Source organism: Ixodes scapularis, unplaced genomic scaffold, assembly GCF_016920785.2.
Source record: "Ixodes scapularis isolate PalLabHiFi unplaced genomic scaffold, ASM1692078v2 PGA_scaffold46__3_contigs__length_2488377, whole genome shotgun sequence".
Taxonomy (NCBI): Eukaryota; Metazoa; Arthropoda; class Arachnida; order Ixodida; family Ixodidae; genus Ixodes; species Ixodes scapularis.
In genome coordinates this window covers 167,014-181,426 of record NW_024609875.1, presented here as the reverse complement: position 1 = coordinate 181,426, position 14,413 = coordinate 167,014, and positions in this window count along the sequence as shown.

The following is a 14,413-nucleotide window of genomic DNA, read 5'->3' as shown; positions in this document are numbered from 1 at the left end:
ACTAACTTCATTCGCGGCTTTTTTTTTTATTGTTGTACTTTATAGTAAGTGTCATTATTGGTGAAATAAAATTGATTTTGGATAGCAACTCTTAAATTAAAGCGAGGCAGCTGAGGAAGTAGCCACCAGCTCCAAAACGTTACAGGTCGCGGTAGTTGAGGCACGGCTTCAAGCATCGCCCGGGTTGTCGAGCTTTGTGTTCGTATTAAATATAAAATAACCCTACCTCTAGACACAACTTGCAAGTCGTTTGTTTTTCTTATATTCAATAAGCGAGCAGTGATGTTTGTCACTTCTTTTATTACAAAGCTGTAAACACTACTACCACGTGTCAGTCTGAATTGGCGCTCAGATTAGCAAAAAAGGGTCACGACCAAAGAGCGATCAAAATCATCACTTCATTTATCGAAGTGAGAGGTTTGAACCCTACAAGCCTGGCTCTCAGTTTGTCTTGCCTTGATCTTCTTAAACTTTCCAGTACAATCTGGGACCGTATAGTATGCTCTTGTATGAAATGTTGTCGAATCCTCACTGACAGCATCGAGTGAGTCACCTTTCCACCGCCATTCAAGGACGTGCGGTGCCCTTTTGAGCTGGAGGCACGTGTTTGCCCTATTAAGCACTAGTATTACAATGTTATGTGTCAATATTTTTGTTTTGTTCCTCACAATATTGCTTTATATTTTCTAAGCACTCTCGTGATTTTCTTCTCTTACGAAGGATCTCACTAAACAGACTCTGCATCCCTACGATACACAGTCTTTAAATGATAGAGGCCATGGACACCGAAGTGCTGGGCGCATTTGATAAATTAAAAAAAAAAGTTGCAAACAAATGCGACTTGTTAACTGTCGAATCAGGTTATCCAAGAGAAAAAAAAAACACACAAAAGAACAACATTGCTTTAGGCTAGGCAAACTGTACTTTTGATATTCCATCAAAGCACAGCTCATTGCATATTGGTTGTTCCGCAAAATCATCGTCTTTGAAGGGTTGCATCACTGACCAGCGAGAAATATCAGCGAAAAGGATATGATCACCTCGCAAATGTTTGCAGGGTAATCACCTCTTTACCTCTAGTAGCAACGAGACTGCGCGCATTCACTTGCCCGGTGGCCTCTTATGTGTCGTATGCGAGTCGTCCATTTTGTGACCTTTGTGCGGTAGTGATTTGTAGGCGCAGTACGGGGGGACACGAACGACTGCCCTAAAAATGGATTCTTCAAAACAAATTATATTGTAGAATCCTAGGAACACGCAACGGTCCGTGGTTAGAAATAAATAAAATAAAACTTTGTGTAAAAATCGGTTTTGTGGCAGCTGTCTGTGACCTGTTCTCAGTCCTTAAAAACCCGACGCCCTCGACCACTCAATTCGTTGCCACCTTTATATAACCATCATGGCGGCAACGGTAGGCCAGCAGACAGCCATCATTCAGAAATGTTTTGAGCGTCCGCAGCGACTCAAGGCAGGACTTACTCGGTCGCGCTCCTACATAAGTCGTTCCCCTGTTCACCTTTTTCCTTTTAGAATCACGGTGTTCCATAGATCCGATAGTGTCACGGCACTCAGCTTCATCTGCGCCGTTGTTAAAGGTCGGTTCTGAAGCTCCACTCGCTACGGATTTTAAAGCTAATTCCAGCTTCATTTGACGTAAGAAACAGGTGAACAAGGTAGAGAAAGTATGAACTTCAACTTGAAGCGGCTTTTGTAGCCCCAGCGCTTGAATTGTCATAGCAGCAGAAAAAAGGGCAGGGGAGAGTGAGAGTGGGAGGAAACAACGGATAATGATATAGTATTCAGTTTCGAAAGGTCATAACATGAAAATATATGGAATCCATTTATGTTTGATCAAAGTGCAAACAAGCCTGTGCTAATAGTACTGACGCACATTGGGCGTCCAGGAGTAATTAATGTTATCTTGACTTCGACAAACAGGAGATACGGCCTGAAGCATTGAGCAATGAGAAACGTGGACAAATTAGTATAATTTCCCCTGAGTCTGTCGGGTGTAATTTCTTAGTAAACACAAAAGTAACTGACATACATAAAGCCTTTTCTGGAAAAGGTAGTGAGTGAGACCGAGTAACACTGGACAAAACAAGAAACTTAAATATGATCAAAATGTTGAACCAGCCTCTTGTGTCCTGAGTAGTTCGATACATAAAAATATATAAAGACAGCAAAGGAAAGTAATATTATAGGAGCATTATATAAAAAGAGGAACACTCAGTAAGTTTTTCGTTGTGTTTGATTCTTTAGTGTTCATGTCGAAGATCACCGTTATTGTTTATTGGAGTGTTCAATGTAATTTTGAGTGTGTACACCAACATGACAACCGGGCATAAAAAAGTGAAAGCCTTTTACAACTCCCTGTAACGCCGAATCGGAGCGCAGCTCTTGAGGAGGAGGAGGGAAGCGTGCTGAGGGGAGGGTAGACCCCTCCTCCTCCTCCATCTCCTCCTCCCCTCATCCTTAAATATGCTCCGGGGGATCACCTAACCTCGGGGGTTGTCACGTGTCTTCGGGGGGGGGGGTGGTGATAGGGGGTCACGTGACCTCCGGGGGGGAGGGGTCACGTGACTTAGAGAGTCACGTGACCTCTGGTGTCAAGTGACCTTGGGTGTCAAGTGACCTTGGGGGTCACGTGACCTCTGGGAGTCACGTGATCTTGGGTGTCACGGGACCTTGGGGAGTCACGTGATCTCTGGGGGTCGCGTGGCCTCTGGGATCGAGTCACGTCACCTTGGGTGTCACGTGACCTTGGGGGTTCAGATGACTTCTGGGAGTCACGTGACCTTGGGGGTCACGTGACCTTGAGTCACGTGACCTTAGGGTCACCTTGGGGGTCACGTGACCTCGCGGTTATGCCGGCGGCGACGGCGACGGCGATGGCGACGCCGGTCAAGCCGGAAACGGGCGCCTAAGAGCTGCGTTTTAAAAATTGGTTTGGGATCAAGGCTATTTATTAACAGATTATTTTACTTCCTTTACCGCCACGCACGCTCAGAAATGTTTCCCGGGCTGACTTTTATTCTCAATGTCCACTGGAAGTTTACCGCTAGACCCTCTCCGTGCTCGTGGCATTCGGGTCGGCGGTCTGCCGGACCGCCTGAATCACCCATAAATAGTCGGCAAATGACTGGCAGGGGGCCTGCGTTTTCTCCTACGATTTTCTGCACACTTTGTTTTTAGATCACGCGAAGGTTACGAAACACTCTGCTTGGAAGCCCCCGGAGTCCCAGTTGACGGATTCCAATCCCGGTCAAGCTGCTCGTCATCTGACAGATTTGTTTTTCGGAGGTCGCGGAGAAGGGAAAGGTAAACGAGGTTTCCGTTTCATATCGAAAGATCCTTACCCAAGTGATCGGATTATATCACTGTCCGTCGTTTGGACGCGTCAAATGCCTTTCGTTGGTTGGCACATAAAACCCACTAATTGTACTTTTTACCCGAGTTTTGACAGTCACTTCCTTGCACGAGTGACTGCTTAGGATAACATGTATCTTTGACATTGACCATGCAGTGGTAATCCTGCAAAATGAACGACGGCAGAATTGCAATTTGAAACCAGAGGGAATGAGAACGCGCAAAGTTTGAATTCGTAGCATAAATTTTTTCCGGTAACCTGCGCCATTCAGGTCAATTTAATGTAAGTGGTTCATCTGACGCCTATAACATTTGAATGTGATAACGGTTTGTTCTGCAACCGGTTATAACTTTTGAATGCGATTACGGTTTGTTCTGAAACTTTGGCATCTGGTTCATACCGCTAGGACTACATTTCGGCAGAGAATAAGCATTCGGTGATGCGTAGTTTATCTTTCCAATAAAAAAAAAACTGTCATTTTCTTTAAACCTATAGCGCTGTTAGAACACTGGCCGACACTATTAAAACACGATATCGACAATTTTTTTTGCGTTTTACTTCGAAAACGTACAGGCGGACACCCATGTTTATTAGGGGAGTTCACCAATCGAGCACCTCAAACCGCGGCAATTGTTTTGATGACCGCTTTTTGAGTCTAAGAGAAAAAAAAATGAAAGCCGTTTACAACTCCCTGTAACGCCGAATTAGAGCGCAGCTCTTGAGGAGGAGGAGGAGGGAAGGGTACCAGGGGGTGGGTCAAGTGGACCTCGGGTGGCGGGGGGGTCACGTGACCTTGGGGAGGTCACGTGACCACGTGGGAGTCACGTCACCTTGGGGTGTCACGTGGCGTCGGGGGTGTCACGTGACCTGGGTCACGTGACGATGCCGATGACATCATCAGTGACGTCATCAGTGACGATGCCGATGTGGATACCGATGACGTCATCAGTGACGTCACAGATGATGTCATCAGTGAGGATGACGATGACGGTGCCGGTGACGGCATTAGTGACGTCACTGATGACGTCATCAGTGGCGATGACGTCAACGGGTGGGTCACGTGACCTGGGGGTATTCCCAGGTCACTCACCCCGGGGTTTCACGTGACCTGGGTAACCATCGTGACCCTCGTGAGGGTAACCCTAGTCACCCTTGTGAGGGCAAGTCTCGTGACAGTCGTGAGGGTAACTCTCATGACCCTCGTGAGGGTAACTCTCATATACCTCGTGAGCGAAACTCTCATAACCCTCGTGACCCTCGTGAGGGTAACCCTCGTGAGAGTAACCCTCGTAACCCTCACGAGGGTTAGTAACCCTCGTAGCCCTCGTGAGGGTAACCCCCGTGAGAGTAACCCTCGTAACCCTCGTAACCCTCACGAGGGTTACAAGGGTTACTCGCGGTTACGCCAACGGCGACGGCGACACCGACGGCGACGGCGACACCGACGGCGACGGCGACGCCGACGCCGCTCAGGCCGGGAATGGGCGCCTAAGAGCTGCGCTCTAAAATAAAGCCGTTTACAACACTCTGTAACGCCGAATTAGAGCGCAGTTCTTGAGGAGGGGCAGGCAAGGGAACTGAAGGGAGGGTATACCCCTCCTCCGTCCTCCTCATCCTGTCTGCTATGCCTCCTTCCGAGCGGCGTCGCCGTCGCCGTCGCCTCATGAGGGTCAGAGCCGTATATTGGGAGAGTTTGGTCAGTCGGTGTGGCGACGAAGGCTCCGGAGAGGAGAAAATTAAATGAAAGGGAGGCAAGCACCGAAGGAGCGAGAGAGAAAGAAGGGAGCAGAGAGGAGACGACCGACACTTTTTCGCAACGCTGTCGGAGACTGGTCGGAGAAGAGCACCTCTGAGGCTGCGCGTCGCTTGCTACGGGCCAACTTCTTTTTCGCTCGAATAAACGTTTGTGGCCAAAAGTCGAGAAAACTTCATTTGTTAGCTTTTTAACCCACCGAGGAATAACAGTATATCATTTTCTTGCCAGAGCCAGCGACATAAAAGGAAATAATCGAGATTTAGATGCCGATCCCATGCATTCCGCCGGGAGAATGAACGAAAATGGCGGCCCTGCTCACTCAGCTGGGAGCAGCCAAGAGTTCACGCGCATGCGCTCATGCCTCTCGCTCTGCGCCGTGTGCACATCGGCTCACTCGGGAGGAGAGCGTTACGGCGGCGAGATCATTGACTGACCAAACTCTCCCCATATACGGCTCTGATGAGGGTCAAGTGACCTCACGGGGGTCATGTTACGTCACCGGGGTCACGTGACCCTTGTGAGGTCACGTGACGATGACGTCATCAGTGACGACCTTATCAGTGGTGACGTCACAGATGACGTCATCAGCGACGTCACCAGAGACGTCACGTGTGACGTCATCATGATGACGGCCTCGTCGTTGATGACGTCAACAGTGACGTCATAATTACTGGTGACATCATCAGTGACAATGACGATGATGATCCGGATGTCGATGACGTCATTGGTAACGTCAGTGATGATGTCATCACTGACGATGACGATGCGACTGCCTATGACGTTATCAGTGACGTCAGTGGTGACGCCATCAGTGGTGATGACGATGACTATGCGGATGCCGATGACGTCATCAGTGACGTCACTGATAACGTCATCAGTGGTAGTGACAATGCGGATGCCGATGACGTCATCAGTGACGTCACGCGTCCCATAATGCACCGCGCGGTTTCGCCGACGGCGACGGCGACGCCGCTCAAGCCAGAAATGGGCGCCTAAGAGCTGCGCTCCAAAATAAATAAATTAACGTCCATCGCTTGTTCAATTTCACAGTGTGAAGCAGTGTGCATTGAATAACGGATATTTGTTATGTAGAAAACTGAACAATATCCAAGCGTAACGACTTGGGTGCTTTGTTCTTTTTTATGTACTGAATTTTCTCAGATTTACATTTGGCAGCATATTAAGAATGCGCAAGACTTGTCTGTATTTTTTTTTAGTTGACGAATGTAGACCCATGTTGGCTCCTCTATCGTTACGCTATTGAGGTTTTAACGAATAAAAGAAACATAAAGTGGTGTTTTGGAAAAAAAATATAACTGAGTACGCTTCAAACAAACCGGGAAATTTGTTTGAAGCGTCTAAATAATTCATATTTCAGTGTTGCTTCTCCTCAAACATAAATGAAAGCGGCATGTCACGATCTTTCTCGAACGTGGACGAAGGGGGCCGAAGCACCCGCCGAGGAGAGACCACACGCAGCCTGGTTGTGAGAGTGGACGATGTCTGACTGGAGCAGCGTGTGCTCAACGGCGTTTATTGGGGCGCGGTGATCAATGTTGCCCAACGAGGCTGGCGGCCACAGACGGGAGGACTGGAGGGGGGCGCTACATACTTGTTACATCCCTCCCCCCAGTTTGTTTTTTCTAAAACAAAATAAATGAATAAACAACGCGCACGGCCGACACCAACTCGGCGTCTGGTCATGCAAAGTCCTGGCCGGTCGACGACAAAGGTTACCCCGGCGAGTAGTGGTCAGGGGGCCTTCGCTGCCGTGTACCCCGCCTGGGTACTGGTGTCGACGGGCCAAGGTGCTGCAGTTGCTGCACGCGGGGCACCCTGGCATTGAAAAGACCAAGATGGTGGCACGGTCGCACGTTTGGTGGCCTGGCTTGGACCAGGACATTGTGCACCAGGTGCAAGGCTGCCAGGTCTGCCAGGAGAATCAGCGAGCCTCGCGCCACGTGGAGATCACCCCCTGGCCGTTCCCACAGAGGCACTGGTCCCGCCTGCACGCGGACTATGCGGAACCCTTCAAGAGCCACTACTTCCTGGTGGTAGTGGACGCCTTCTCCAAGTGGGTGGAGGCACTGCCAGTCACCAGTCCATCGGCAAGCGCGACCATTGCGGCGCTGCGGCAAGTCTTCGCGGCGCAGGGATTGCCGGACATTATTGTGTCCGACAATGGTCCCGCTTTCGCTAACGCCGAATACCTGGACTGGCTGCAGAGGAATGGGATCCGCCGGGTGCTGGTTCCGCCGTACCATCCTGCTTCCCATGGTGCAGCCGAGCGAGTGGTCCAAACCATCAAGGACAAGCTCAAGAAGAGCCAGCCCGGGGATTTCCGAACGCAGGTGGCCCGGGTACTGTTTCTGTACCGGACCACACCGCATGAGGTCACTGGCCGTGCCCCCTGCGAGCTTCTGCTGGGCCGGATGGTCAAGACCCCCCTGGACGTCTTGCATCCAGACCTCCGGTCCACGGCGCTCCTGAAGCAGCTGAAGCAGAAGCTGGCTGCTGACCGAGGGTGCCGTCCCTGGCCTTTGCCGGAGCCGGGAGCGTCGGTCTACGCCAGGAACTTCCGTCCTGGCCCACCCTGGTCTGCCGGGCGTGTGGTTTAACCAGCGAGTGCCTCGTCGCTGCTCGTCCGCATGCCCGACGGGACCACCTTGCACCGGCACGCCGACCATGTCAGGCCTCGCTCCGGGACCTGGCTTGCACCCTCGGCCGTCGCTTCAGAGGACCAGCCTGCAGGGGGCCCAACAGCACAAGTCGTGGCCAGCGGAGCACCACCCACCACGGAGGCGACAAGAATCTCCAGTCCTGTGCCACCAGTTGGACCGGTGCCACTCCCCAATCCGGTCCCTGCCGCTCCACCGGGTGGAGCGCGACCTGTTCAGGCAGCGCCCGGCGTTGCCACACCGTTGACACTGGTGACGAGGAACCGTGGCACTGGAGGCCACCAACGTGCACGGTTCGGCCAACGCCGCCGAGAGATTCGGAACACCGCCCATCGCTCCTGTCGCCATGCCGTTGTACGGGAGGATCGAGCCGTTCGAGGGAGATGGGTCCGCCTGGCCAGTCTACGAAGAACAGGTCCAAGTGTTCTTCCGGGCGAACGACACGCCCGAGGCGAAACAACGGGACATCTCCTTGGCCAGGTGCGAGACCCGTGTCTTAAGCCTCCTGCTCGACCTCCTCAAGCCGGCCACGCCGCACGTCAAAACGCTGGGTGAGCTGCCCGCCACGCTGCGCTCGCACTTCAGCCCGGCGCCGTCCACGCTTATGGAGCGGTTCCGCTTCAACAACCGGAGCCGCCTGGACGGGGAGACCCTCGGGCAGTTCGTAACTGCGCTACGAGGGTTAGCGAACACCTGCGCCTTCGGTGACCAGTTGGACTCGCTACTCCGGGACCGGTTCGTCTGCGGCATCAACAACCCTGCCATGCAGACGCGACTCCTGGAGCTCCCCGACCCCTCGCTGGACGACGCGGTGAATGCAGCGCTGGCGATGGAAGCAGCAGCAAAGGACGCCAGCCAGATAGCGCATGCGGCCGGCTCACCGTCGACGGAAGCGGCGGTGAACAAGATGGCGGCAAGGAGCGGTGCCTGCAGCCGCTGCGGTGCTGCCCACTCCCCCTCACAGTGCCAGTTCGTCCTAGCACAATGTTTCACGTGCGGGAGAACTGGGCACCTCGCACGTGTCTGCCGAGGGGGGAAGACGAGCGGCGGCCAGCAGCAGCAGCAGCATCCTGGTTCAAGCCCGGGTTCCAGCCAACCCCGCGGCCAGGGCGGCCGTCGCAAGAGAACGCGGCGGGGACGAGCAGCACCAGGTCCGGGTACCTCCTCAGCCAGGGTCCACGTCGTGACCGAGGACCCGCAGATTTTCGACGTATGGCACACCAAGAGAATTTAATCGTCTGTGCCACCATACATGGTGTCCGTCAAAATCTGCGGCCACCCCATCACCATGGGGCTGGACACAGGGGCCAGCGTGTCGGTCATGGCCGGGAAGCTGTTCAAGCGGACCGTCCCTGGCGCGTCCATCGAGGCGTCGGACGTCATGCTGCGCAGCTACTCCGGGCAGCTTTCCCAGGTCCAGGGTCGGGCCCAAGTTAGCGCTCGCCTTGGCGACAGGGAGGAAATCCTTCCCCTTTATTTAACCAAGGGGTCGTCGCCGACGCTGCTGGGCCGGAACTGGATTCACTCGCTGGGTCTTCGGCTGCCGGAGTACCAAGAAGCTGCGCTGCACGTGGCGAAGGACGTCCCAAGCCTCCTGACCGACTTCCAGTCCCTGTTCCAGCCAGGGGTGGGCAACTTCGCCGGCACGACGGTTGGCATCCATGTAACCGAGGAAGCCCGGCCTCGGTACTTCAAGCCGCGTCCGCTGCCGTTCGCCCTGAAGGACGGGATCACCCAGGAGCTGCAACGGCTGCAGCGAGAGGGAATCCTGGTGCCCGTTAAGTCTTCCGAGTGGGCTGCACCGATCGTTCCAGTCCTCAAGCAAGACGGCCGCGTCAGGATCTGCAGGGACTTCAAGGTCACCATCAACCCCATCGCTACCGTCGAAAAGTACCCGCTGCCTCGGGTAGAAAATCTCTGGTCGGCTCTGTCAAGCAAGCACAGCAGGCAAGCACAGCGGTATTTAAAATAATTTGCCGCGCTCGACCTTTACGTCGTCTTGTTATTCAGTTCATCGTTTCAAGAAGCAAAGTAGCAGCATATTCGTTGAAACTGAGAGACGCGCCCTATTGTTGTTTAAATATCCTTTATGATTATAATAATGAGCAACCTTAGGGGTAGTTTCCATATAGACAGCGACTAGAGCCCTGCATATAATAATAATAATAAATTTCCATCGATTGTGATGGTGGGACCCGTGGAAAAAAGCTGCGAGATGCAGCTTGACTGGTCCTCGGGTCCCTACAATGGTCAGCAGCAACGGATCGGAAATAAAACTGAGAAAAAAAATATAATAAAAAAAAATACACACAAAAGCTAACAATTGAAAGATACATAACTACGCACTTGCCTGTTTTTTTGAAAAAAATAGACAAACATAAAAAGCAACTATTAAAATTTACAAAACTATACACTATTGCCTAATAATGGAGCAAAATAAAACAGAAAAATAAAAATCACGTACAAATCAGGAGGAAAAATACACACGCAATTCTTTACAAGTTTTAGAGTCAAAATCTACACCATCCATATAAAAATTATTTAGCAAGCGTGGCAGGGCAAATTTAAGCATTTGGAGACCATAGTTCGTTCGCTGAGTGACCATCTTCCACTTCTCCGCTCCGCGAGTGGGATATGCTGGTGAATTTTCCTGTAAACCTGCAAGGTTTACTAAAAAACATGAGCCCCTTATTTTTTCCCTCCTGAAACTAGCACATAGTCTATAGTCGTATAACTTGTAAATAGTAATTATCCTAAAATTTCTAAATATTTCAGAAGTGTGAGCATCAGAGGGGAAATTACATACGCTTCTTAACATTTTTTTTTGTAACAAAAACAGTTTTTCCATATTGGTTAGTGTCGACGAGCCCCATACTAGATGGCAGTATATTAAGTGAGAGTAAAATAGATAGTTGTAAACTAGCAATTTAACATTCGTGGGCAAAAAAGAACGGTTGCGATTTAGGATCCCAATTACTCGGCATAATTTTGGAATAAGATAATTTATATGACAATCCCAGGACATGTTCTCATTAAAAAATACGCCAAGAGTTTTGAAGGAACTATTTCAATTGGACAAGAATTTAAACTCAGTGATCTAGATAAAACCACATACTTGTTTTTCGGACGAAAAATTATTGCTTTTGTTTTATTAATGTTTACCTTTAAAGAATTACAATCGCTCCAGGATTTTATCTTTGAAAAAGTGGGGTTGGCCATATCTATTAAGTCATCACCTGTTTCGGAAGAAAAAAATATGCTAGTATCATCCGCTTAGTTAACAAATTTTGCTTCCCTGTTAACGTTAACAAGATCGTTTACGTATAAGTTAAAAAGAAAGGGTCCCAAAATACTTCCTTACGGAACACCTGAGGTGATGGGTTTTACCGTAGATGAGTTACTATTGATGCATACGAATTGTTTACGATATTGCAAGTAGGACTGCAAAAGCAACAGTGCATGTCCACGGATACCATACATTTAAAGTTTTTTTAAATAAGACATGATGACTTAGGCAGTCAAATGCTTTCGTGAAATCTAAAAATAACCCTAGCACTATTTTTTTGTTTTCAAAATTTTTCAAAATGAATTCTTTTTGGGTAAGTAACGCTGTTTCAGTAGAACAGTCCTTCCGGAAACCAAATTGAGAAGAGGTAATGAGATTATATTTGTTTGAAAAGTTTACTAAACGATGATAGATTAATTTCTCTAAAGCTTTAGAAAAAACGGGCAATATAGAAATGGGCCTATAATTGCCTAGCTCATTTTTATCACCTTTCTTATATAAAACAGACACCTTTGCTATCTGCATTCGTGTAGGAAATACACCAGTTTCAAAAGAAAGATTGAATATATACGTTAGCACGGGAGCAATTATATCAATGACATATTTAATTGGACGAATTTGCATTTCATCAACATCGCAACTTGCACTATTTTTTAGCTGCATTATCACATTTCGAACTTCTGTGCTGGTAATTGGCTCTAAAAAATAGAATTGCAGTTCCTTTGCTGAATATATTTGCAGGAGTCGGAACCATCGACAGTGCTACCTAGATTTACAAAATGATCATTAAATACATTTGCTAAGTCTTTACCGGTTACGTAAACACCTTTGTACAGTAACGTTTCAATGGTGTTTGACACAGGAGCACCTTTTACCAAAGAACCTAAATGCTTCCACATAACATCGGTGCGGCCACTTGATGCTGAAAAAAGTGAAGAGTAATAACGTTTTTTTGCATTCTTAAGTTCTTTATTTAGGTTGTTTCGATAAGTCTTGAAAACACGAAGAGCGTCTGGATAGCGGTTTTTAATAAATCGATTATATAGAGCATATTTCTGCGAATCATTTTGAACATGGCGCAGGTTATCCACGGCTTTCGAATCTTTTTGGATTGTCTTATGTATTTATAAGGAAAGCGATGTCTATATAATTGAAGAACCAGTTCTAGAAATGTGTTATAAGCATCATCGGCAGTACTTTGCTCAAGCACGGCGTCCCCATTTATAGCTGCTACGTCCCGTCTAAAGGCGTCGAGGCTGTGGATTTCTACATTTTGAATAAATATGGATTGTTTTTTTATTGCCTTCCTACGTAGATTATATTGTACCTGTAAAAATATTGGAAGATGGTCACTCATGTCACAGCTAATTACTCCACTTTTTACTCTATCTAGGTGATAATTTGTTATAAATAAGTCTAAAACAGTCGTTGAGTGCAAAGTAATTCTGGTGGGATTAGTGATTCTATTAATACACCCGTGGACGCCAACCAGGCTCTCCATTTCCTTTTTCGTGGCACTGTCAGAAAACATATTTATATTGAAGTCACCACCACAAATGACGTTATAATGACCCTCGTTTATAAAACTCAAAAATGATTCAAAAAATTCAAAAAATGCCGATATGCTACCATCTGGTGGGCGGTAAACAACAGCAAAAATGTTCTGGTTTTTTCGCAGACACAATACTTCCACATCCTTCGTGATAAAAGAATAGTCACACAGAAGATCACAGTTTATGTCTTCTTTTATTAGGAGAGCTAATCCTCCGCCGCGTTTGAAAGAACGATTTAAAATATAAGTTTTATACGATGGTAAACAAAATATATCAAAGTTATCAGTGTACCAAGTCTCGGTAAACATAATAACATCAAATAGACCACTAAACTGATCGAAAAGAAGTTCAAGGTTAGTTTTCTTATTTACTGCTGATTGTATATTTAAATGAAAACAAGTCAAATAGGAACCACTTTCCTGCTCAAGGTGACCTATAAGGTCCTTAGGAAGCAAAGGAGTTTGGTTCGTCATTGAGGAGAAAAAACCTGTTTTGAAACATGAAGGAAAGAATGCCCGGTTTACCTACTACAACGAAGCAAGTCATCCTCGCTCCTTACAACAATCGGTCGGTCACCGTCCTTTTTTCTTGCGAAGATACTTCCGCTGGGGTGCCACACGTACCGAAAACCAGAACCTTTAGCCCACTCATTTGCCTTCCACAGTAGTTCCCTGTTTTTCTTAGTCATGTTTTCGACAATAAATACATCGGGCTTGGTTCCGAACAGCTTTTTTTTGTTTTGCAGCCACTGTTCTTTCGTGGTTTGTCTGGTGAAGCGGATGATGATATGCGGCACCTTATCGGGCTTGGCGGGTAATCTTTGCATAGCAACTACATCGTTCGTTGTTAGGGGCGGAAGCTGTAATCTGGACGCTACCTCGTGGACTTTATCAAGCAAGTTTTCGTTTTCAGTTTTGATGACACCGTGAACCTCGAGGTTTAGTTTCCTTGATTGCCACTCAAGATCGCTAATTTCGCTCTGCAGGCGCTCGATCTCATTTGCAGGGTTCGCTTTCTCGGCAGCGTCTATGCGTTTTCTCAGCTCTTTAATCTCTTTGTCCTGCCGAATTTGGTTTTTTAGGACGTCATCATATTGTTTAGACACCTCTTGAATTTTTTTTTTATGTTGTCAACGGTCACTTTCAAGGGTTCCAGGCTGTCAAGCTTACGGTTTATATCCGCTAGTAAGCGTGCTACATCAAGGTCCGGCTTATTTTTTCCTGCCTGATCCCCCTTACATTTTCCTGGTTTGCAGCTTGGGCATCGCCAAGCCTTTTTGTAATTGTCTTTTTTAGATTTATACGTTGACTCAGATACACCAGAGCATTCGCCCAAGTGACAGGAACGGTCACAATCCGAACATGTCAAGGCATTTACATCGCTCCCTATTAGGAAGCGACATTTTGAACAAAACAACATCATCTTCATCCGACGACGACAGCATCACAAACTATGCAAAGCGAGAAACAATTCAAAATAGATAGATGTTTGGCAGCAGCAGCAGCAGCAGCAATCAATTATTTTTTCTATAAAATCAGGGGAAAGACTAACCTGGAAGTGGCAAAGGCGAGATGTTATCCGACTGTGCACTACTGACGCCGCTGCTGCTGCCAAAGTGATGGCCCGTGCCTCCCAACAGCTCCTTTAACCCAGAAGCAGGTGTCGCTGATGTCGCTTCAAACGGTGATTGGCTGGTGGCACAGGGCGATGACGGTGATTGAGCTGTGCGGATGACTTGCCACGTTCAGTGTCAGGAGCTGATCCGAGTCT